The sequence below is a fragment of the Lagenorhynchus albirostris genome, chromosome 4 (assembly GCF_949774975.1).
Source record: "Lagenorhynchus albirostris chromosome 4, mLagAlb1.1, whole genome shotgun sequence".
In the NCBI taxonomy this organism is placed as follows: domain Eukaryota; kingdom Metazoa; phylum Chordata; class Mammalia; order Artiodactyla; family Delphinidae; genus Lagenorhynchus; species Lagenorhynchus albirostris.
The window spans coordinates 104,047,059-104,069,684 of record NC_083098.1 but is presented as its reverse complement, the minus strand read 5'-3'; the positions used below and the strand labels follow the sequence as shown (position 1 = coordinate 104,069,684).

Genomic DNA, 22,626 nt, shown 5'->3' with positions numbered 1-22,626 from the left:
GATGGGTCCTGAGAGACCAAGACTAAAACTTCCCACATATAATTGGACTAGTGAAGCCATCAGAACTTCTACCACCCTGTGGATTCTGGACAATTTGGACCGTATGTATTTCTTTAGCCTGCAGTAAAAGACTGATTCGTTGTTTGCCAGAATTCCCTGGATATGCTTGTAAATAGCTGATCGTTTTGTGTACAGTCATCCCTCAGTAGACACTGATGGCTATCCACCAGCATCCATTTCTTCCTTCTTCTGTAGGAATAGAATAGAAGCCAGGGTATTGCCAGTGTATGACCATACTTCCAGGCTCCCATAGAGCTAGCTATGTCTACTAAGTGTATGATTAAGTTTAGACCAATGGGATGTCAATGGCAATAACACGTGGAACTTCTGCACTGTCTCTGAGCCACTTGCCCTGCAGATCCTCTATTTCCTGTCCCATGAACTGCATCACAGAGGGACCATGCAGATGAGGATGAAGCCCTAAGGAAAGCAGAGCACTATCATGAAAGAAAGGAACCTGGGTCCACGAATGGCCACATGAAACAGAGGAGCAGCCCAGCCTTGATTGCTCACCTTGGGAAGGTTCATTGAGAGTAGAGTAAACTTATCTCCCTTATGTCATTGTATTTGGGGGTATCTTTGTGACAGCAGGTTAGCCTTTATCCTAATTAATAGAGTTTTGGTGGGGTTTTTCCCATGTCAAGTGTATAGAGCTGGGTTTTCAATGATTGGATTTGTGAAATAAAGAGCTTCCAGAATGTGCATTGTCTCTTAATACCATATAACAATCCTAACAGTGCTCCTTTGGGACTCATTTAACCAGGCACAGTCATGCACATTGAATATCATGCACATTGGATTGAGAGACATTTTGAGGCTCCTGTGAAAATATATGCAAAGCTTGTATCTATATATGTTATAGCACAGTTGATATGCAAATAACATTCAAGGTTCAGCTCAAATTCTGTTTCCTCCAGGAAGTCTTCCCTGAACTCTCCCTACAGCTCTAGTCAGTCTCTCCTTGCTTAGACCTCCCATGCCATCAGCCTTTCCAAGTATCTTCAACCTTCCTGGAGTAGTATCTGGGTACAATTTCTCTCCTCTGCCAGGTTGTAAACGGCTGCATCTTTACTTTGCCTCATTACTCTTCCATTTATTGAGGACCTATTATGTGCCAGGTACTGTGCTGGATGCTAGAGTTAGAGAAGTGAATGAGACACACACCTATCTCAGAGTCTCATAGAGGGAGAGAGATACACAGACCAGAAATGACAACACAGTGTGGCAAGTGCTACTACAGTGACATGAACAAAGTACTCTGAGGACATAGAAGACAAAGAGCAACCAATCCCTTGGGGGGGGGGGGTTAGAAGTCTTCACAGAAGAGGGGGTTATTTGATTAGTTTATAACATCTTATCCAAACATCCATCACATTTACCCATATACCAACCAATCAATTAATAGTTTTAATAAAATAACATCAACACAATGCTTGCATGTATATGATCCCATTTGATCCACATAACCAACTCTGAAAGATGGGTGCTCACATGACTGTATTTTTATGGATGAGAAAACTGAGCTTCATATAATTTGGCCCTCTCAGTGTCACTAAATGAGTGAATGGATTTAAGTGAAATCTTTGGATTCAAAAGTATATGATTTTTCCACCCCTTTTCCCTCTTGGTCTAGCTTCTTGGGGATTGAACGAAGCCACTTGTTCATGCCAGTGGCTTGTCTGGTTTTGATTTGTCATCTCTCTGAAATGCTGTCTTTCACCTCTATCTCTAAGGTCCATGCAGGACAGTTTCAGGAGCGAGATGCCTTATATCCACCCCTCACACCAATGACTGACCTAAATTCCCATAATATCAGAGTCCTGGAGCCTGGTTATCTGAGAGAGGGGATCAAACAATGTATCCAAAAAACTAATGACGCCTCCAATTAAGCTGTGATTGATTCAAATTTCCCATAACAATTCTTGGCAGAGTTTATCCTATTAGACTGATAAAAACATTATTGAAAGTGATGTTAAATATGCAAGAACCAAAACTACATATAAACCAAGAATAGACAAACCTAAAGGAGGCCAAATGTTGATATGTTCCAAGGACAGTGTCCTTAACTAATTCCAAAAGGCGAAGAAGAGTCAGCTGTAATTCAGAACAAATAAGCAACAATATAATCATCTACTATAATAAGGGGAGAGGGTGTCTCAGCTAAGATGGTACACGATATTTCACTAGTTTAAAAAAAGTGAAACGCATTGCAAAATTGGAATTTGATTACAAATATGTTAAGAAAAAAAAATGTACACATAAAAGTAAATATTTCTCAGATTTCACCAAGATGTTGACATCTTAAATAATGGGCATTTTTCTCTATTCCCTGAAACTTTTTATGTGCGTGTTTTATTTTTACCGAGAGAGAGGGTGGAAGGAGACGGAGAGAGAAAGAAAAGGAGGTATTTAAGTATCCTACGCAACATTAAAGAGGAAGGGATAGAACAAGGAACGTATAAGCCATATAAACAGCAGAAGAATGTCTTCAGAAAAGAAATCCGTAATCTTTGCGCCAAGATTAAGGCTGTCTGGTGACTCCTAAGGAGCACTTCTCAAAATAAAGTTCTTAAATACATAAAGTAAAATGCATAAGCTTACAAAAGAAACCAATTATATTAAAATGCAGTTACCAAAACCACAAATTTAAGATCAAGTAATGTAAATTTCAGTTAGAAATAGTGGAAATAATGGCACAGTTCTCCTCCTTCCACGCTCATGGACTAAGGTTAGAACCTCTGCTTCAGAAACTCTATAGAGAGACCATACTTTAAGACGATATCTAGGAGAACTCACATGTATTAAGTGCCTACAGTGTTCTGGGCACTGGTACTTACAAAACACCATATTCATTGTAAGCTCCTTTTTCCCTTTACCCTAGCAAGAAGGCATTGAGAGTGGTAATAGAGAAAGTTTTGGAAAATAGCCTCCTCTGCTGAATTGGGGCAATATTTAATTGGCAAGGAATAAGTAGCCCAAAGACCTATCCTTTATTAAAGTTAAATTCAACTGAATAACTCACTCCTGAATTCCTGTAGTCGACTCCCATTGGAATCCAAAAGTTGCAAACAATAATTCCAAGTTTATGGACTTTCCTCAAACCCTAAGTGTCTATGATTTAAAAAGTAGAGACATCAAACAGATGCCTGGAACATAGAGTCATGGCAGATAGCACAGGGCGGCTGCCATCACCAAACCCATGGTGGGAGGGACCAGCCAGGCTGCTGTATAGAATAGGGAAGAAGGAAGGAAATCAGCCCCTTAGATTCTGAGAAGTGGCTGGGGACCAGGGCAGGTGATGGAAGGTTTAGGGAGAGTATTGTGTCTGGCCTTTTGTTTTGGGTTTTTTGTTTGTTTCATTTACATTTGCAGCTGATTGCTTCGCTGTTATATTCTCCAGGAGATGCTCTGAGTGGAGAAGAAAGACCCCCAAAGTGAAGAGGACTTTATTGAGCATTGTCCTTCTGCCTAACAATGAGCCACCAGAGTGTGGGGTCTCGTTCGTATCCCTGGAGAGCTCTACTCCTGCAGCAGAAATTCATACATGCAGCTGGCTTCACAACAGCCAGAGTTGAGCCTCTGTGGGTAGATTCTAGATTCTCTGTTATTTGGGCCTCTTCCCTGAGTCGTATTAAGATATTTAAATAAGAGATCATCTAGTGAAATGTCTTCAATCTAAAAGCAAATGCTTAAATTGTATGGTCAGAGAAAACCAAAGACCCAAGAAAACTAAATCAAAAATGCAAATTCCATTAAAATATAACAAAGAAAGCAACAGGTTAGGGAGGGTCATGAAGACAAATGGAATCTTGTTATCTCATTTTTTTAAAAAATTTACTTATTTACATGTCCATCTTGGTGCAAGGCAGGATTTGAGGAAGAACCTGTGTATCTGTAGGTGAATCTAGCACAGGAAGTGGGCATAGAGTAGGGGGCTCAACAAATACTTGCTGAATCCAAACGGATTTTCCTAAGAGAGAACGCCTCACCCTCTTACCCAGCTCTAATGCGTCATGGAGCTTTTGAGCTCAAGGCACAGGCTTAGCCTGAGGCTACAGGGAGAACAAGGTCAGGGTTAATTAGGAACTGGCAAAATTCCCACAGTGACAGGAGTCAGGACTTTTAAGGACAAGTCCTTAGTGTTCATTACTCCAAAGTTCTTATTCCATGGAAGAGGGAACAGGAGCCTCTGGGGAAATGCTAGGACTTGCCCAATGGCTTGGAGGGAGGGTGGAGGAATTTAATCACTGGAGCCATCCCGGTGTCTTTGGGAATTTTAGATCCATTCCAAAGTGTAGAATGTTTACCTGGATCCTAAGATAAGAGCAAATCAGGAACCAACACATTAACTGCAGTTTCTTCAAAAGCACCATGAGTCTTCTCCCAGTTCAGCATTTCCTTCTTCCACTGGTTTGGCAGCAAAAGAGCACATGAGAGAGTGACAATAATAATCTCTTGGGAAATTAGTAGGGAGCTCCCCCTGGAAGGGGCTGGGACACAGGCTGCAGAGACACAGATCCTATCCAGCCAAGATTGCTTGCTGGATCAATAGTATCATTAGCAGAAGTCCCAGGAAAGAAGCTGCCCACCACAGAGCTGGCACGTCATCCATCTCAGATGGCCCCATGTGCACTTGTAAAGTCAGATCCAAAGAGCAAAGGGCCAGGGAGAAAGAGGGGGCTAGCCCAGCCTGGGCAAGGGGGAGGGGGAAACCAAGGAGCAAACTCTGCCTGTGGGAGTAATAGCAGCAGCCAGGCCATGCGAGGGGACAGTCAGGGCTGGAACCTAAAGGAAGATTCAGACACTGCCAGCAATAGCGCCTCTGCAGACATCAGTTCTGACCCTACAAGAACAGTAGCTGTCATGTATTGTGTTCCCAGTGCTGTGGGAAATGGGGTTGGGGGCACTGGGGAACAGCACAGTCTTGGGGGTGTGGGCGCAGTGTCAGGAGCAGCTTTTCACTGAAGCAGCCTAATAACCCACCAGGCAGGGTGAGGCTGCAGAGGTAAGGAGTCTGTTGCCTGCACTAGGCAGTTTGGACCTTCTCCTGGAAGCAAAGGGGAACCATGGCAGCTTCAAAGCATGGGCATTCCCTGGTTTGAGGTGATTTCTCTGGAGGCTGTATAGAGAACAGGTTAGCATGATGGTTCTCCAAGAGCAGTCAGCCTCCAACCAGCAGTACCATAGATACCTGAGAACCTGTTGGGAATGCAAATTCTCAGGCCCGGTGAACCAGAGTTGGGGCAGGGCCCCAGCAGTCTCTGCTTTAACAAGTGTGGGAAGCAGTGGGTTAGACACTGGTCTAGTTGGCAGGGACATCCATCAGGATGCTGCTGCAGGGGCCCTAGAGAGTGATGGGTGGGCCCAAAGGTGGGTGGTGGTGTCAGGGGAGGGTGTGAGTAGCATTAGGAGGCCAGAGGAGCAAGTGATGGTGATACAGGGAGGGCAGAGGAGGCACAAAGAAATTCACAGGCTCCTTGGTTCCTAGGTTGGTTGCAAGGAGGTACCATTTGCTGGACGTAGGGGAGGAAGAGAAGAAGGTTTGACTAAGGGGCTCCCCATTCCTTCCTTCCTTCCCCCATCTTCCCAGGCCCTCATTCTCTTTCATCCCTGAGCAGTTCTAGATGACCTCAGAGGAGCGCAAATATAGGACCTCAGTGTCCTAGCAGGTAGTCATCCCAGAGAGGCTGCAGTCAGTAGACCCTCAGGAAACAAGCCCGTCTTGGAGATCAACCTTTTCTCTGATGATCGCCACAATCATCAGAGAGTGTGGTGGTTTCGAGACCAAGCCCTGGAGCCACGTACCTGGACTCACAATTTCTGGTCCACCACTTACTAGCAATGTGACCTTGGGCAAGTTTCTCAGCCTCCATTTCCTCATCTTAAACGAGGGCAGCAAGAATAGGACACATCTTAGGATTATTGTGAGGACAAAATGAGTTAGTAAAGCATTTAGAACAAGACGGTATCAGTATCAATTATTCACCACTGTTATCATCTTCGTTATCAATTTTATTATCCCTGAAAATGGGGAGATTTGAAGGAAACAGTCAGGTCCTCTGAGATGGGAGGACTAAAGGGATCCTTCCCTCTGGTTCTATTTCAGCAGCATTCACTCCAGTCCTGACTTCTGGGGCCATGCTCTGCTGCCCTCCTCCTTCTCTCCTACATCTTCCTTCTCTGCTTGCCTCCCCCTCAGCAAGGCTCTTCTCAGCTGGAATCCTTTGAAACCACCCAGGATCTCAAGACATATTCAGTGGGTGGCTCAGCTTGAAGACAAATCTTCAGGAGGAGAAAAAGATCTTTAATCCATATACATGTTGATCACCTATGGGGCTGGCAGCCTGAGAGACAGAGTCCCTGTCCTCCAAGCCCTCTGACTGGAGGGTGAAACAGGGTCATGTAAATAGACCGTATCAGTACAGAGTGAGAAAATCTAGGAGGGGGGTGCAGGGAACAGCAAGAGACCTCAAAGGAGAGAAGCTTTATCTCCAACTAGAATCCTCCCTCACAATCCACTTAACAATTTGTGTTCTCACTCTGGAATTATCAAAGCATGAGAACTCTGCTATTGGAAATGGAAATGCTGAGATAGTATAAATTCATTTTTTTTTAATGTCCCATCTTTATAATCTGGGTTTTGAAAGCATGGCTCCTTGGCAGGAGGAGAAAAAGCACAATCTGAGCTCTGAACAGGCAGTTCTCCTGGAGCATTATGGGAAACAGAAAATATCAGCCCACAATGAGGCGATGATGCGGGGCAGAACCAAAGCCTACGCCTCCAGCAGCTGGGACTGATTACGCTCCCTGGTTTCAACCATGGTCAGTTGGAGAGATAGATGGACTAAAATAGAATCCCAGAATGGGTTCTGAAAACTAAATAGAAAGAGAGAGGCCCAGAGGCACAGACAGAACTCTCCAGAGATAAAAAGGTTGTGGAGAGAGGAGAAGAAACATGGAAAGGAAAAAAGACCCCAAATAAGAAGATTTCAAAGGAGGAAAGGCCTAGGAGTTTGGCAAATGATGGAGAGAGCTCATAACTTCTTTTCAGCTGGTCCAAGGAAGCAGAGAAATTTGTTGATGAAAACTGGTACAGGAAGCTCAGAGAAGGGTCCAGAGAAGACAGTGTATCTGATGACCCAGCCTTAGGCTTAGAATTAGATGATGTCTCCCCCAACATAGCACAGAGGTGGTGACCCACTGATTAGGAAAGAAAGTGTTCTGTCATCCCTGCAGGGCAAATGGCTTTATTTTTTCTTTTTCCAAACTCTGCAAAAGGATCTCCTTTTCCCACAGGTCCATTCATCCTCAGAAGTCTCATTCTCTTCACAGAAAGGCTGTTTTCACTGACATGCATCTGGGTAAACCAGAGTCTTCAACAGCATCTCATAACAGCATGGGCTCTTTATGTGGGAGAAATAATGAAACACCTTATTAGTGAAAGAAATATCAAAGTGCAAAAGGATAGCTCAGGCAGAAAATGGAGGGAAATTACTTCCTTCTGCACCCAACCCACAAGCGCAAGTCCTTTCCAAATTGGGTGGGATTCTTTTCGTTGTCCTTTTTGTTTCTGTTTAGAGTTTAATATATAAGACCCTTGTTGCATTTCAAGAGGAACATATGGGTCTGATATTAATATAGAGTAACTAGTGAATATGTCCTCAGACCATCAGAAGGGACACTTCTCCCGCATTTCATTCATCTTAAAATATAAAGCTTATTTTTTAGTTAAAAAAATCATAAATGCACACTATAGGAAAAAAAACAGAAGAAAAATGGAACCAACCATTGTCCCACAACTCAAAGAAAATTATTTATATCTTATATATTTCCCAGTCTTTTCATCCCTATATATACACTCTTCCATTGTTAAATTTCTTTCCTAAAAAATCAGTAATCATAGTAGAGCTACTTGGAATTTTTTTCAAAGAACATATTGGATTTTATATATATATATATTATATATTATATATATATATATTATATATATGGGTTATTCTTGGCTGCCCAGCATCTGTTTCACCTTCCTGTGATAATTGTGCCTATATTATATTTGAGGTATTACTTTTCATTGACTATACCTGGTGAAAATTCCACTTAGAATGTCCTATGCTCCCCCAACCACTGGGGAGGGAATGTGAGCAAGTTAGGCCGCTTGGATGCACCTTTGCTGAAATCTGAGCGTAGAATAAAGTGACAGAAAAGAGAGGAAGGAAGGAAGGAAGGAAGGAAGGGAGGGAGGAAGGGAGGAAGGAAGGGAGGGAGGAAGGAAGGAAGGAAGGGAGGGAGGGAGGGAGAGAGGAAGGGAGGGAGGAAGGAAGGAAGGAAGGAAGGAAGGAAGGAAGGAAGGAAGGAAGGAAGGAAGGAAGGAAGGAAGGAAGCTCATACATCCCAGTGCAATTTCCAAATAAGACTGTTACACTGTTCTTGCCACCTCTATACCCCCAACCTCCTCCATAAATACCTTGACTCCTGAGACTACTTGAATTCTTCCATGCCCTTTCAGCAAATTTCCTTTTTGCTTAAGGTAAGAAGAGTTCATTTCTGCTGCCTACAACCAAAGAATCCTGAGTGAAAATGTAGCTAAAAAGGATAAATCTGCCAGCTGCTTTGGTACCACTTACCAAGCACTGTCTTCCTCCCAGGATAGCACATTGCCTTTAATCAAGTTCTTCTGACTTACAGAATCAAGTCTCTTCTGCCAAGATTTTGGTGTGATAGGTTGATTGCTCTAAAGACACGATTTTTGACCCCTTCATCAACAGTCTCCTGTCAATGTGAAATTTTAGCATCTCTTATAAAAAGGTAGAGTCTATTTCCCCACCCTTGAGACTGGGCTGGCCTTGTGACTTGCTCTGGCCAACAAAATGCAGCAGAAGTGAGGATGTGCCCATTCTGAACCTGGACCCCAAGAGGCCTTGGGTGCATCCACTTGCTTTCTTAGATCCCAGCCTGCTCCAGGAGAATGAGGCAGGGCTAGTCTGCTTAATCGAAGAATCAGACAAGAGATATACTACCTGAGGCCACACTAGACTGGCACTGCCGGCTGACCTTCCTGATGACTGAGGATCCACCAGTGAGTCCAGCCAAGATCAGCTAAGCTCATCCCAGAGCAGCAGGACTACCCAGGTGGTCTGTAGACTTCTGAGTGAAATAAATCCTATTGTTGTTGTTGTTGTTTTTTAAAGTATAGGGACAGTGAAAGGTATTATATATTATCTGAACAAAATAATAAGGGAACATGTTCTGAAAAATATCATTTAATTCTTTGCAGGAAAAAATACCATCAGTTGAGACTCTCCTAGAAATGCTACAAAACACAGAATGGTCCTAATATCTCAGTTGCTTTAGCAGTTTGATAAGAACATGAGTCCTGGGGTCAGAGGGCCTCACCCTGTCATGTACTAGCCATGTGACCTTAAGCAAGTGTGCCACAGTTGCCTCATCTACAAGAAGATGAAAATAATAGGATCAACCTCAAGGGTTAAATGACAAAACAGATATAAAGGGCTTAAAGAGAAATTACTCATTGTAATGTTAGCCATTATAAATAGTATTCTTCTGTGACAGTTTCCTATTCAGAATCAGGAAGTTTGAAAAGAATCAGTCTTTTGTTTCTTTTACTCAGTTTGATCATCTTTGCCTTCTAATGGGAATAGTAAATTTCATTTAATGTATTACCTATATATAGTTGGGATTAATTGTACCATACTGTTATTTTTTCTATTTCTTTTGAATTCCTGCTTCCTTTTGGATATATTAAGTGTTTAATTTCCTCCTCTGTTAAATATATATATTTATATATGTACAGTATATAATATATATTCTAAATGCATGTAATTTACATATATAATTTATTATATATATTTTATATGTAGCATCATTCTTTCAGTGGTTACTCTAAAGATTACCATATGCATCCTTATTTGATTAAAGGCTAACATAAATGAGCATTTTACCAGTGGACAATGCAAGAAATTTAGAATCCTTGACTTCAATACATTTCCCCCCCTCCCACATTATGTGTGGTGTTTGGTATATATTTGAGGTTCTGGGTTATGTTATCCTGCTCCAGGAAGGGTTCAGATTTGCTTCTGTCAGGAACTTAGGCTGAAAATCCAACCAGAGATTTTCAGAGATTTGGGCGATTTGAAGCTGGGCTTCAGTCTTTGTGAGAGCTGGTTTATTTCTGGCTCTCCTTCACTCCTGGTAAAAATTTCTTACTGGGGTGTCTCAGCCTCAGCACTGACATTTTAGACCAGATTATTCTTTGTCATGGGGGAGCTATCTGTGCGTTGTAGGATGTTAAGCAGCGTGCCTGGCCCTACCCACTAGAGGGTACCAGTCTACTAGTTGCCTACCCAGTTATGACAACCAAAAATGTCTCCAGACATTGTCCAAGGTCCCCTGAAGGGGCAAAAGCACCCACACTGAGAACTACTGTCCTAGGCTGTAGCCCTACAGGATCCCCAAAAGTCTCCAGCCCCTGAGACTGTCAAAGCCCCACTCACTTCTCAGCCTCTTTGTTGCCACATTGGGTTGAAGGGACAGCCTCTCCTGATAGAGAGCTCACCTCTTCTGGGCCTCTCCTCTCGAAGGATTGGGACCCACAGATCCTCCCTGCCTTGGGAGCCCCTACAGTACCTTCTTACAGTTATTTGTTCACTTTTCTAGTTCTCAGCAAAAACATTGATCTTGAAATGACCTAGTTCAGCATTGCAGAACTCAACAGTTACAGTCACCTGGGAGTAAAATCTTAAATAATTTTAGTTCACTGTAGATACAGAAGACTGAATGTTTTCTGCAGAGGCCTTTGGTGCAGGGTACAGAGAGGAACTCTGTTACAAATGATAATAGACCTGTTCTTAGAGGAGTTTGGGATCGAATAATCCTTTGTGGTGGGGCAGAGTCGTGTGCGCTGTAGGACGTTTAGCAGCATCCCTGGCCTCTGGTCCAGATAATTAAAGTGTACCGGTTCTTAAAGAAGTCTACCCTCTAGTTGGTATGAGTATAAGCACATTTTAAAAGCTAAAATAAAAAAGACTTCATTTGAGCTACAAAGTACATACACATTCCCTCCAACCCCCACCAACAAGCATGTAGTAGAAAACCGGGGAAGGAGATGTTTATTACAAGCTAAATTCAATCCCCTGCTTTTTAGCAGCCAGTGACCTTGGCCAAGCTGAGGCTCAGGGTCTTCTGAGAAATGAGGCTGTGGGATTAGATGATCCATCACCAAAGTCGTTTCCAGCCCTGACAGACGAGGAGAAGTCTATTAGGAAACAGGTTGGTGAAAATTTAGCACACCAAATACAGCCAGAGGGAAGCAGCATGTTTATGAAAAATCAGTCACATCTGACTCATCTATTCCCATTTCAAATGATGTTCCTAGTTGAGAAAGCAAAGGAAAGCCATCAGACGTGGGATATCTGGTTTCCAGATCCATCTGACAAAACACATCAAAGTGTCCTTTTGGGGAAGTTGGAGAGGCCGGGGCCTGATGAATGTACAGCTTGGACAGTTTGTAACTAGTTGATTGCTGAGACACAAGAATCCTGACTGGCACCGAGCTGTGGACCTCTAAAGGCAGCCTCTGGTGTTACAGCCCTGTGGACCAGCAGCCTCTTCCAGATCTGTTACTGCTCTGCATCGATGATTTGAATGACAAGCAAGAAAGCATTTCACAGATGTATGCGTTTTTCAAAGATGGAATTCATAGATAAGGTGAACTCAGAATCACGTTCTTCCAGCTCCCCTTCAAGGGCCACCTTTCTCTTATGAATGAAATGGTACCGCAGCTTCCTTCTTCCTTCAAATCTGCCTTCGTGCCTGTTCGCCCTCTTGCTTGCATCCTCACCTGCGCCATGTGGACCCTCTGGCTTCCAGAACTCCACTCCTTGTTTACTCCCCAGAATGTCACGAAAACAAGACAATCGTGTGAGGCAGGTTTTACTGAAGTAGGGGTAGCAAAGGGGATTTAGAACATAGAATAGAAAGCAACCTCAAATTAAAAATCAGGTGTCAACCCCCTAGAAAGATATGTTCCATTCCCTGCCACAAAGAATGACTTCTGGCTCCGTGGCTCCCCGCTTTGCCTCGGCGTCCTGCAGAGTCACTCAGCTTCCTCCTCCGGCCCCCCCATCACACGCCAGGGCCCCTGATAAATTCTTGTCTTGACTGCAGCTGGATATTCAAAAGTCTGCCTTCTTTTACTGCACGAGTATATTCCGGTTTCCGTTGTCCTCATCTTTACCCATCCAATGTACGCCTACAAGATGGGGTGGGAAAGCAGGAAGAGAGGCTTGCCTTTTTCAGTGAAAAGGCCTATCAAGGAATTTCCCTAAACTCTAGACTCATCTACCCAAGAGATAAATTTTGCCTTTACTATATGGTGGAATTTAAAAGGCCTTCTCTTACGGAGGACAAACTTGTGGTTACCCAAGGAGAGGGGAACGGGGGTGGCGGAGGGATAAATTAGGAGTTTGGGATTGGCAGATACGAACACTGTGTAGAAGCTGAGTCACTTTGCTACACACCAGAAACTCGCACAACATTGTAAATCAACTATATGTCAATAAAATAAATACATACGTGCTTGCATACATATATACATACAAGGTCTTCTCAGTCTCTGGGACTCCATGAGTCTGCGGTTTTGCTCAAATGACTAAAAGCTTAAGAAGCAAGGAACACAAACCCCATCACCACCCCTCAGAGTCATGTACGGGAGGGTTAAGGTTCACAGATTGTGTGGATCAAGGGTTTCTGGGATACAGTGATGACTGTCGTACATTTGTAAATCTCCTTTCTTTGTGCACTTGTACAAACCTGAATATACGCTCATCCCTATTCAATGAACGGAAGCTTCAAATCCAGTAGAAGCATGAAGCAGTGACAGGGGATGAAAGAGAGTAAAAAATGATTTGCAGGAAAAAGTTATAAGCAATGATGTACAGTCCAAGGGAGTAAAATGTCCACGCCAGGAAAAGAAGGGGACTAACGAGATTCAGGACGTGGGTCTCCAAATCCCACCCTCCCCTTTTCCTCCCAGTTTGGTGCCGGTGGGGAGCCATCAACAGGCACCAGCAGATCTTTTCAGCTCTGAGTGTTCCCACTGGGAAAGGGGGAGGTATCAAGGCAGACGCTCTGGTAAGTGTGGGTGAGTTCGACGTCAAGTTTACGAGCCAAATGGCATTTGCTGAGTTCCACCTCTCCAGAAGCCAAACAGAACAGACCCACAAACTAAAGCCACGCCCACCTTTGAAGTCTCTCTTGGGCCCTCGATCATGGTAATCTTGCTTTCCTCTAAAAAGAATAAATGACTCTTGGAGGCTAAGACTGGGCTGCCCTGTAGACATTATGACTTGGCTTCATCGTTGACAGACGTGGCTCCTCAAAGGCCGCAAGAGGTTCTTCTTTCTGTGTCCAGCTGCCCAGTCCCAGCACCCCAGGCTCGGTGCAGCCAGCGCATTGCAGGCTCTGGAGAAGTTGTGGTCAAGGACTGAACCCCTCCACCGACTGGTCACGCTCTTCCCATGTGGGCATTCCTAGCCGGCATCTTCATTCCTAAGCCTCTTTATCTGAGGCCTTGGGCAGAGATCTTCAGGCATCTCTGCCAAAGCCCCCTTATGGAGGAAAAAGGAAACCCTGAAGGCAGGTTTTTCCACTCTGAGTACCCATTATTTTTCCACTTTCAGCCATTCTCCGCTCCCCTCTCCCTCCACCCCAGGTCCATAAAACTGCTGGAGCCTTTCATTCAAAGCTCCCTCAACTACCAGACAACCCTCAAGTCTGTGCTGATCTATCCAACCCTCCATGAGGACACTACTCCACAGTGGCGGGAGGGGGAGAGGACCATTTCTTTCTCTGGTTCAGCGTCTCCCTTACGCCATCATGGCAGGCTCCCCTGTTAACTTTCGTGTTGGCTCCCTGAGGCTTTCATTGGCAGCTCCTATACCTGGCAGCTCAGCACTCTCCCCAGCTCTGCTAAAAGCCCCTGAAATAAATAAATAATTACACAGAATGAAATAAAATATCAAATGGAATTTCTAGTGTTGTCTTAGAATTTGGGCCAAAGCCCAAAGCTGAGAACAATAGGTGATAAAGAAAACCCACTCCACTCCCCTGCAAACTCTAACAAAAGGTACGGGGGGTAGACCACCCCGTCACCATGTCCTAAGAGGCAGGCAAAGCGGTCTGTGGATCTGTGACCCACAGTCCACCTGTGTCCCCAGCCTGGAGAGTCGGAGTGGAGTTACAGGTGGGTGGTGAAGGGCTCTCTTGTCCCCAGCGATGCCGTAGCGCCAGAGCAGAGCGTGACAACAGACCTCCTGGTGGAGATTTCCAGTACCCTGGTGCAGAGACCAGAGAAAGAGTCCAAAGGTGAGAGGCTGGCTGGAGCTGCTGTTGATGTCAGAGAACAGGGAGGGGCCTGTCCTTCTGGAGTGTCACAGGGCAAGATGCCTGACGCTCCCAGTGGGCAGAGTGTACGCTGCACAGAGCCGCCTGGCCTTTGTCATCTTGAAAGGCCTGCCCAGTGGAGTGAGACCACGCTAGCAGACAGAGGTGACGTGTGGTAAAGCATCAGAGAAGGAACTGTGGGACCAGGCTTCTCAGAAGCGCACCTGGGGCAGAGGATGGCAGTAGGGAAGCCTTCAGCAGGAGGTCTGGTCTGGATGAAGAATGAGCAATTGTTTATCTGCGCTGACAGAGGACGCTGGGCAGTCAAGAGAGAACTGCTAACAGCACCAGCTGCCCAAAAAGGTCTTCTTATGCCTCTCATTCCTTCCTCATCCCTCCTCTTCAGCCTGACTCTGAACATGCCGTAGAGGTCCAGTGGGGAGTAGAGGAAGAAGGTGAAAAGTGGGATATCAGACCACAGTGCTCCTTCCTGCTTCTGGTCAATAGGACCTTAAGTTAACTTTGAGCCCAGAAGAACAGAAAACTCCTTAAATTGGACGAGGAACTAAGGTTTTGACATTAAATTAGACTGAACTATTCCATATCTAAAAACAAGATGATTTTAAGACTCAAAAATTATCAAAAAAGCCACAGAATCTGCTTGCAATATCATCCTTGGCAAAACCTTGCCAAGCAGGTTTGAATCTGTGGTAGGTGAAAAATAAAGTTATTTTCTGATCTTATCTTACCAAATATAGCTTGTTCCAAAGCCAGCTAGAGAAGCAAAAAAGAAGCTGAGAGGGAGACAAACAGGGATGAAATCTGCTTTAGAAACTGCCACCAGGGAAGGCTGAAGAGGCAACAGAAATGGGGAGAAGGAGCCATCTCTGTAAAGAGAGGAAAGATCGTTTCCCTTCCTTCCATGCTGAGCGAAGGTTATGTGCAAAGGCCCTGAGGCAGAAAAGAGGAAGCTGTGGAACTATGAGGTCAGGAGCAGGACGGAGCACAGGCATGATGTTGGAGTCAGATTGTACAAGGTGACATGGTCTACAGTAAAGAGTTTGGTTCAATTCCCAGGGCATTCAGGGTTTAAGCTGCAAATGCCACAGTCCAACTTATATATTTAAGATCACTCTTTACATTGTTTGAAGAATAGATTGGGGGCAGGAGTAACAGCTGAGGCCTATTAGAAGGACACATTGTACTTTGTAGAAAAGGCACAATAAATTCTCAGTGGTTGCTTTTCTCAAGTTTACAAACTCTGAAAATCAGAAAGACTGGTGGCCCTGGTACTTCAGGCTCCCAATGACTAAAGCAATCTAATGAAATTTAAAGACAACAAAAACAAAAAGCAAACAAAGAAAAAGAAAAGACTCTCTCGCATGAAGCACTGCTGTGCGTAATGAGAGCTATATAATGCATTACATGCCTGTACATAGATACTGTCTCTCTCAACCACCAGGAAGCTCCAAACTAGATTTTAGGTTCTAGTGCAGTAATTTTCTCACCTCATCTTCTTCTCTATATACACAGTTTCTAACCTCTCTTTAAACATGATTTCAACATGAGAATGCACTCTTTTGTTTTTCATGAACCACTTCAAATCCATTTTAAAGGTTTTTTGCACAATCTGCCACAAAAGGAAGAATGAGAATTTTTTTGAAAAAAATGTTGCCAATTATCAAAAAATATATATTTTGATGCTTTTTCTCACCAACAGTTACACTGAACAATCCACCTCTGGCTTGACATTTTTTGGACAGCTGACCCACACAGACCTACCACCAGTCCTTGAAGGTGAGCTGCAAAAACCTCCTGGTGTTTGAGACAATTTTTCAGGAAGCCCCTCCCATTCTTATGCCCTCCAGCCTAATTTTAATGGCTTCTATACATTGAGCACTTGTTCTGTGCCAGGCACCATGCTAAGTACTTTACATATATCATAACAATCCATCATCACAAAAACTCTTTAAGGTAAGAGCTATTATTATATATCCCTACTTTAGAGCTAAAGAAACTGAAGCATGGAGATTTTCAGTAACATGTTCAAGTCAACTAGATGGTCAATGGTGTCACCAGTGTTTCCACTCTAAATCCATCTGCCTCTGGTGCTAAACTTTTGGGTTTGAGACCCCTACCTTGACTCCCAATGCACTGCCCACCCTGATCCACCAGATGGGATGTTTACCTACAACCTCCCTAGCTCATGGGCCTTGTTTGTCTGCCACAGGCACTAGCCTGGCTCTTGGGAAACTTCAGGACTGGCTCAGGACCTAAGCCACCACTCTGTGTCCATGTAGGGGCTAATGGGATCAAGAGAGCCTGTGGTGTGCTAGGTCAGCTTGTCGTGGTTTAGCAGGGCCAGTCATGTGCGTCACCTCTCTGTTATACATTCAACGACATCATGTTGTTAGCTTGAAATTAGCCACCATGGGAGTATTTACACCACAGAAATGGGCAAACACAACAAACCAGGGTTTTGTTGGAGGGAAAACCACATTTACCAGTACACCACTTGGGACAGACAATAGGAATCATAACAAAACCATCTCTTAGACAGTCTTTTTTTCATAGCCTTTGATAAACAAATCATTCTTAATTCCCAGGACCCCATCAAAAGAAGTTCAGGTGAAACTGTACATGTGGGAGCCGGGTCTTCTTGCCCAGAGGCAAATATCCTTCTTGAACCTGTGATGCTCTCCTTGCTGCATTAAGAGAAACGGGCTAGGAAACTTTTTTATGCTTTCCTACATTCTGTCGAGCTTGCAGTCTTGCTGGAAGGAGGGAGCCATTCTCAGGTGCTGAATTGGAAATTGCTTATTGGAACAGCTGCTGCTTTCAGCTGAGTAAGCAGGACATTCAAGGGTGGTGCTTTCCAGCTATGGTGCTACAGCCAGTTAAATATTAGTGTTAGGGGTAGAAAATAAGAAACAAAAGGAAAATCATCTGATGGTTTGATAGGAGCCACAGCGACGCTTCCCTTACACTTTTAAACATAGTATAGGGTGAAGAAAAGGATGGGAACACCAAAATAAGGAAGGCTCGCATCTGAGCCTTGGCTCTTCCACTTGCTACATGTTCTGATAGGACAAAACGGTAGGAGAGAAAGCAAAGGTATAATGGGTACAAGGGAGCCATTTCAAGTCAGACGAAAAGACTCTTCTCTAGGACAGGAACTCAGTGATGATTTTAGTACAACACTCATTCACTTGCTTATTCAGTTTGCTGGGCACCTACTATGTGCCGTGAGATAAACTAAATATAGTTGTGACCAACAGAGGCACAGCTCCTGTCCTCATGGAGCTTACAATCTAGTGTGAATAGAAACATTCAATGTGTAGCACTAGTTAGGTGTGATGTTTGTTATGATAAAGAAAATAAATGAGCCATGGGAACAAAACAGGGAGGAATTGTGGCTGACCTGATGGAGGGACCACAGAATAAAGTCCTGCTCATAGAATGAGAGGGCAAATGGCTGGAAAGCCAGAACAGATGGGTTGACAGCATGACCAAGATTCATCAATCACTCTTGCAAGGGTCCTGTAAGAGCACTAGAATGGACCAGACACCATGGGTTTGGAAATCAGAGACCTGGGTTCAAATCCTTACTCTACCTCTGATAAGTTAAGTTATTTAACCGCTATGAGCTTGGTACCTTTGTCACGTAGAGGGACGGTGATACTTACCTTCCGGGCTTACTGTTTGGATTAAGTTAGTGTCTAGTATAGGACTCAGCATGGTGCATGGCCTATCACACGTGCTCAGTTAGTTATAGCTAGACATAAAGATTAATCAATGAGTATTTTTTAAATTAAGGATCTCTTAAACTGCACACACAAGCCACTTGGTGAGTAAGCGCCAAAATCTCTATCAGCAGAAGGATTTAATAAGGTTTAGTGGTCCTGTCCTGTAAGGTAACTTGAGAGTTTGCACAGCAAGAGGCTTCGAAAGTGCTTGCATTAAACACACCCAGAGTTGTCAGCATTTGTTTGCAGCAGCAGGACCATGCACTGTCTTTTCCAAGCTACCTTGTCTTGCTTTACCCAAAATGTAGTTCCCACCTACAGTGATTCTATTCCCAGATTTCCCCACGTGAATTTCCATTTCATTCTTTTCAATAAATAGCAATTGGATAAATATGTTTCCCTTTGCTTACAAAACCTTTCTTTTAAACAAATTCATGAACTGGGGGGGAAAATCCATTGTCAGATGTGCCAACTTCCTATTAGGGAAAACAGGGTCATGACAGAGACTTAAATCCTCCTAAAAGTTTGTGTTGGAATAGATCAATTCAATCGCTTCCCTGAAATGTGCCACCTCGTTTTTCATCTCTCTGGAGATGTATGTAAATGGCAAAAGTCTACAATAGTTTTATACAATGGAGTTGCAGCAGGGGTGATAGGCTGAAATGCATTGTTTCCTTTATTCCTTTGCTCACCTTTAGTGTCAATTATCAAAGAAGATAACAAAACGCAAGTTGATCAATCTCCCCACTTTAATTTAGCAAGACAGGTCAAAATGGCTTTGTTCCTTGGCCGACATGCCAGGGAGCTGTTTTCACATATTAATGTGACATGACTTGGAGGATCATAATAACTATGACAAGATAAAGGGAATTAGTTAAAACTTAATTAAAACCACATGGATAACAAGTAGAACACTGTATGTTTAGTAACCTGAATTTTTTGTTGCTGGATTGGCAAAAAAAAGGAAGATGTTTTGCAGCAAGCACAAGGGCCCCAATTAATAGAGCGTTGCATCGCGGTCTGAAATAATCCAATCCAAATCAGAATCAAAAGGAAATGAAATTGGTGATTCTGATACCATCAGCCGCCTCCCGGCCCACCCAGGACAGAGTATGAGAACAAGGGTGGAGTTCTCATCAACCCAAAGATTAGAAGCACTAAGTCCGTGGTTACGACATTGTATTATGCTTATTAAAAGGTTTGTTATAAAGCAGAAACGAACACACCGTTGTAAAGCAATTATACTCCAATAAAGATGTTAAAAAAAAAAAGAGAGCTCTAAAAAAAAAACAAAAAAGGTTGATTCTTGGGATCCATTCCAGACATTCTGATTCGATGAGCCTGGCATGGCAGATCCAAAATCTTCATTTTCAGCTAGCCCATTTCAGTGTTAAATTATTTCTAACAAAAATATATTTGGTTACAGTAGACAACGTGGTGAGCTACTATGAAGTTATGTAAATATCCTGCTCCTCCTTCAAGTTTCACTGCCTAGTTTTAGCATCCACGGATGAGCCTTACCTGAACCAATTATTACTATCATGGTTGCAAAATGGTGATTTTTCAAACTCCTATATTTACTAGTTGGCATTTATTATTTTTTTCTCTATATCAATTAGGATATATTATTTCTTCCTCGTTCTTTTCTACATTTATTAGTTGGGATTTTACTATAGGGAAGAACTCTGCCATTGATTGAGGATGGATACTCACTTTATTCAGTGGGTGACTGATCCATTACTATAATTTAATTTTAATGCTCATCTTGTCCCATATTTGAGCAGAGGTAGCCCCTTCAAACTGGCTCCTGGAGACTTTTAAGCATGTCTTTACTTTATGGGCAACAAAATATTCCAGGCTTATCTGTACTTCCCTGCCCAGCCCTGGAATCAGACATTTCTCTGAGGAGCCTTCATTCCTCTTAGTGGGTATGGGACAGTATTTGAAAACTGAGAAGGATCCAGCATCATTTTTGTGGTATTCCAACCAAGCACGCATATGGTAAATCTAATTGTGAGGAAACATCAGACAAACTAAAATTGAGGGTCTTCCATGAAACAAGAGGGCTGCCTTCTACAAAAATGTCAATGCTCAGAAAGGCAGAGAAAAGGAGACTAAAGGGACACGCAAAGCAAATATAATATGTGATACTGGTTTCGATCTCGATAAGAATCTTCAAAATGCTATCTGAAGAATATTTGGAGGACAATTTGAATTGGGGTAGAATCTGAATGACTGTAGATTAAACAGTAATACTGTACTAATACTAAATTTTCTGATTTCATGAGAATGATAAATGTTATAATATGTGGTGGAGGGTATATAGAAGTTCATGTACTATTCTTGCAAATTTTCTATCAGTTTAAATCTATTTCCAAATATAAAGTTTTTTTTAAATGGACAATATGGCATGAAGGCAAGATTTCTAAAGTGTGCTACTGGTCCAGATATAAATGATGATTTACTCGAGCAGACAAATTTTCAGATATAACAAACACATCTAAGCCATAATTTCACCAATATTGGTACTTAGAGGGGGCTACTCTTAAAGAACGACTATCAGTAAATAATTGCACAGGTGCTAGAAAATCCCTTGAAATTCTTGTTAAAATGCAGATTCTAGTTCAGTAGGTCAGGGGTGGGGCCTGGGATGCAGCATTTCTGAAAAGTTTGCAGATGCTGCTGGTGCTTCTGGTCTGTGGACCACTCTCATAGTAGCAAGGACTCAAGGCACTGAGGAGAATGGTCAGCCGTAGCACATTCCATCGAATTTTGTTTCTCTCTCTCCTATGCCTTACCACTTGTTCATTTTCTAAAGGCGGCAGTTTACTGAAAGAATTTACTAAGAAAAGCCAACCAAAAGATGACAAAAAAAAAAAGTCTAAGAAATTCACAGCTCTACACTAGAGGTTGATTAGGGTCAAAAGAAGTTATCTTTAAACCTAATTAAGATAAAGGATTCCTCCGTAGGCTGAGAGAAACTCCAAGAGCAAAAGCTCCGAGGACACGTCAACTCCTGTCAGATTTCTGTCAGAAAAATGTTCCATCCAGGAAGCACACTGACAGCCTTGAAGGGTGACAGTCCTGACTGTAATTCTGCAGGCATTTTTAATATTATAAAACTCAGGAAGTAATAATAATACCTTAATACTGATCGGTTGTTTTAAACTTTATAAAACCCTTTTGCATGCACTAGTGCATCCCAGTCTTGACTTCTTAAACCTGTTATTGCTCCTGTCAAATTAGCGGCTCTGGACTCCTTCAGAGTAGGGATCATGCCTTGCTGATGTCTGTCTCCCCAACATTTGGCAAAGGTCTGGCTTCCGGCAGGATTTCGACAAATATAAGTGTGAAAAGAAACTTTTCCTCTAGTCCTCAAATACGTAATAGCACATTTCATTGAAATTATCATAAATTATTATGATTCACTATTATTTTATGTATCTCTAAGAAAGAAAAGATGTTGCCATGTAAACATTGTGCACCACTGATTGTAAGACACACCCCAACTTCAGAGCTGTTGAAATGTGCGGGAGAAACGTGCATCTTAGAATTGAGAGATGGCAGCAGTTGTTCTCCACTATGGTGTCACCCACCCAGCGCAGACTGGAAACGGATAATGACCAAATGTGGGAGGGAGGGAGACAAATAGAATCAGGGAGATGTTTCTTTTTTTTATATACTGTTTGATTCTATTTAAGTCACATTCTAGAAAGGACAAAACTATAGTGATGAGCAAACAGAAGAATGCATGAAGTTATATACATTTTTCAAAAGAAATCAAATTGTACTCAAAATTAGTGAATTTCACTGTATAAAAATTATACCTCAATAAAGCTGATTTGTAAAAAACAGGGTTTTTTTTTTTTTTTTCAATGACTTTGGGGCAGACAGGAATCCTTCTCAGACTGTAGTCAAGTTGGCTGCCATCTTTTTTCCGGAAAAGCATTGCTGAACTCACACCTTTACAGGAAAAAGCACAGACCAGGTGAAAGAATCCATGAGACAGTGTTCCAAGTCCAATGGCCCTTTAACAGAAAGCATAATGGAGAAGGAGGAGGAAAAGAAGGCAGAGGAGGGATGGGAAGGAGAGAAGGAGGAAAGGGAAAGATGCCATTACGGTCTTGTTACACAAACCTGTGTAGTAGCTATCAGGGGAACCCAGCCCTACAGAAATCCAGTGAGCAAGGATGCTTGGAGGAATTGCAGAGAAAAAGACCAAGAATTCTCAGCCTCTGGTATAAAAGCCTTGATGCAGGGTAGACACCTTTCTGCTAGGGGTCAAGGAACCGTTTTTGTGTGTTGTCAAAGGAGGCTATCTCAACAGGTATTCATATTAAATGCCAGACTCTAGGGCCCAGTGGGACAAATGAAGAAATCTGAATGGCCCCCGAATGAGGTCATCCCTACCTAAGTGAGC

At 43.0% G+C, this 22,626-nt stretch overlaps 1 long non-coding RNA gene across 1 annotated transcript in view; it reads right to left on the bottom strand.

Moving 5' to 3' along the window:
- Positions 1–6,010: 6,010 nt before the first annotated feature.
- Positions 6,011–22,626, bottom strand: part of LOC132519416 (uncharacterized) — a 161,689-nt gene continuing 145,073 nt past the window's right edge. The window contains exon 5 of the long non-coding RNA XR_009540159.1: positions 6,011–7,463. This is a non-coding gene — a long non-coding RNA (uncharacterized LOC132519416). The remainder of the gene's footprint in view (positions 7,464–22,626) is intronic.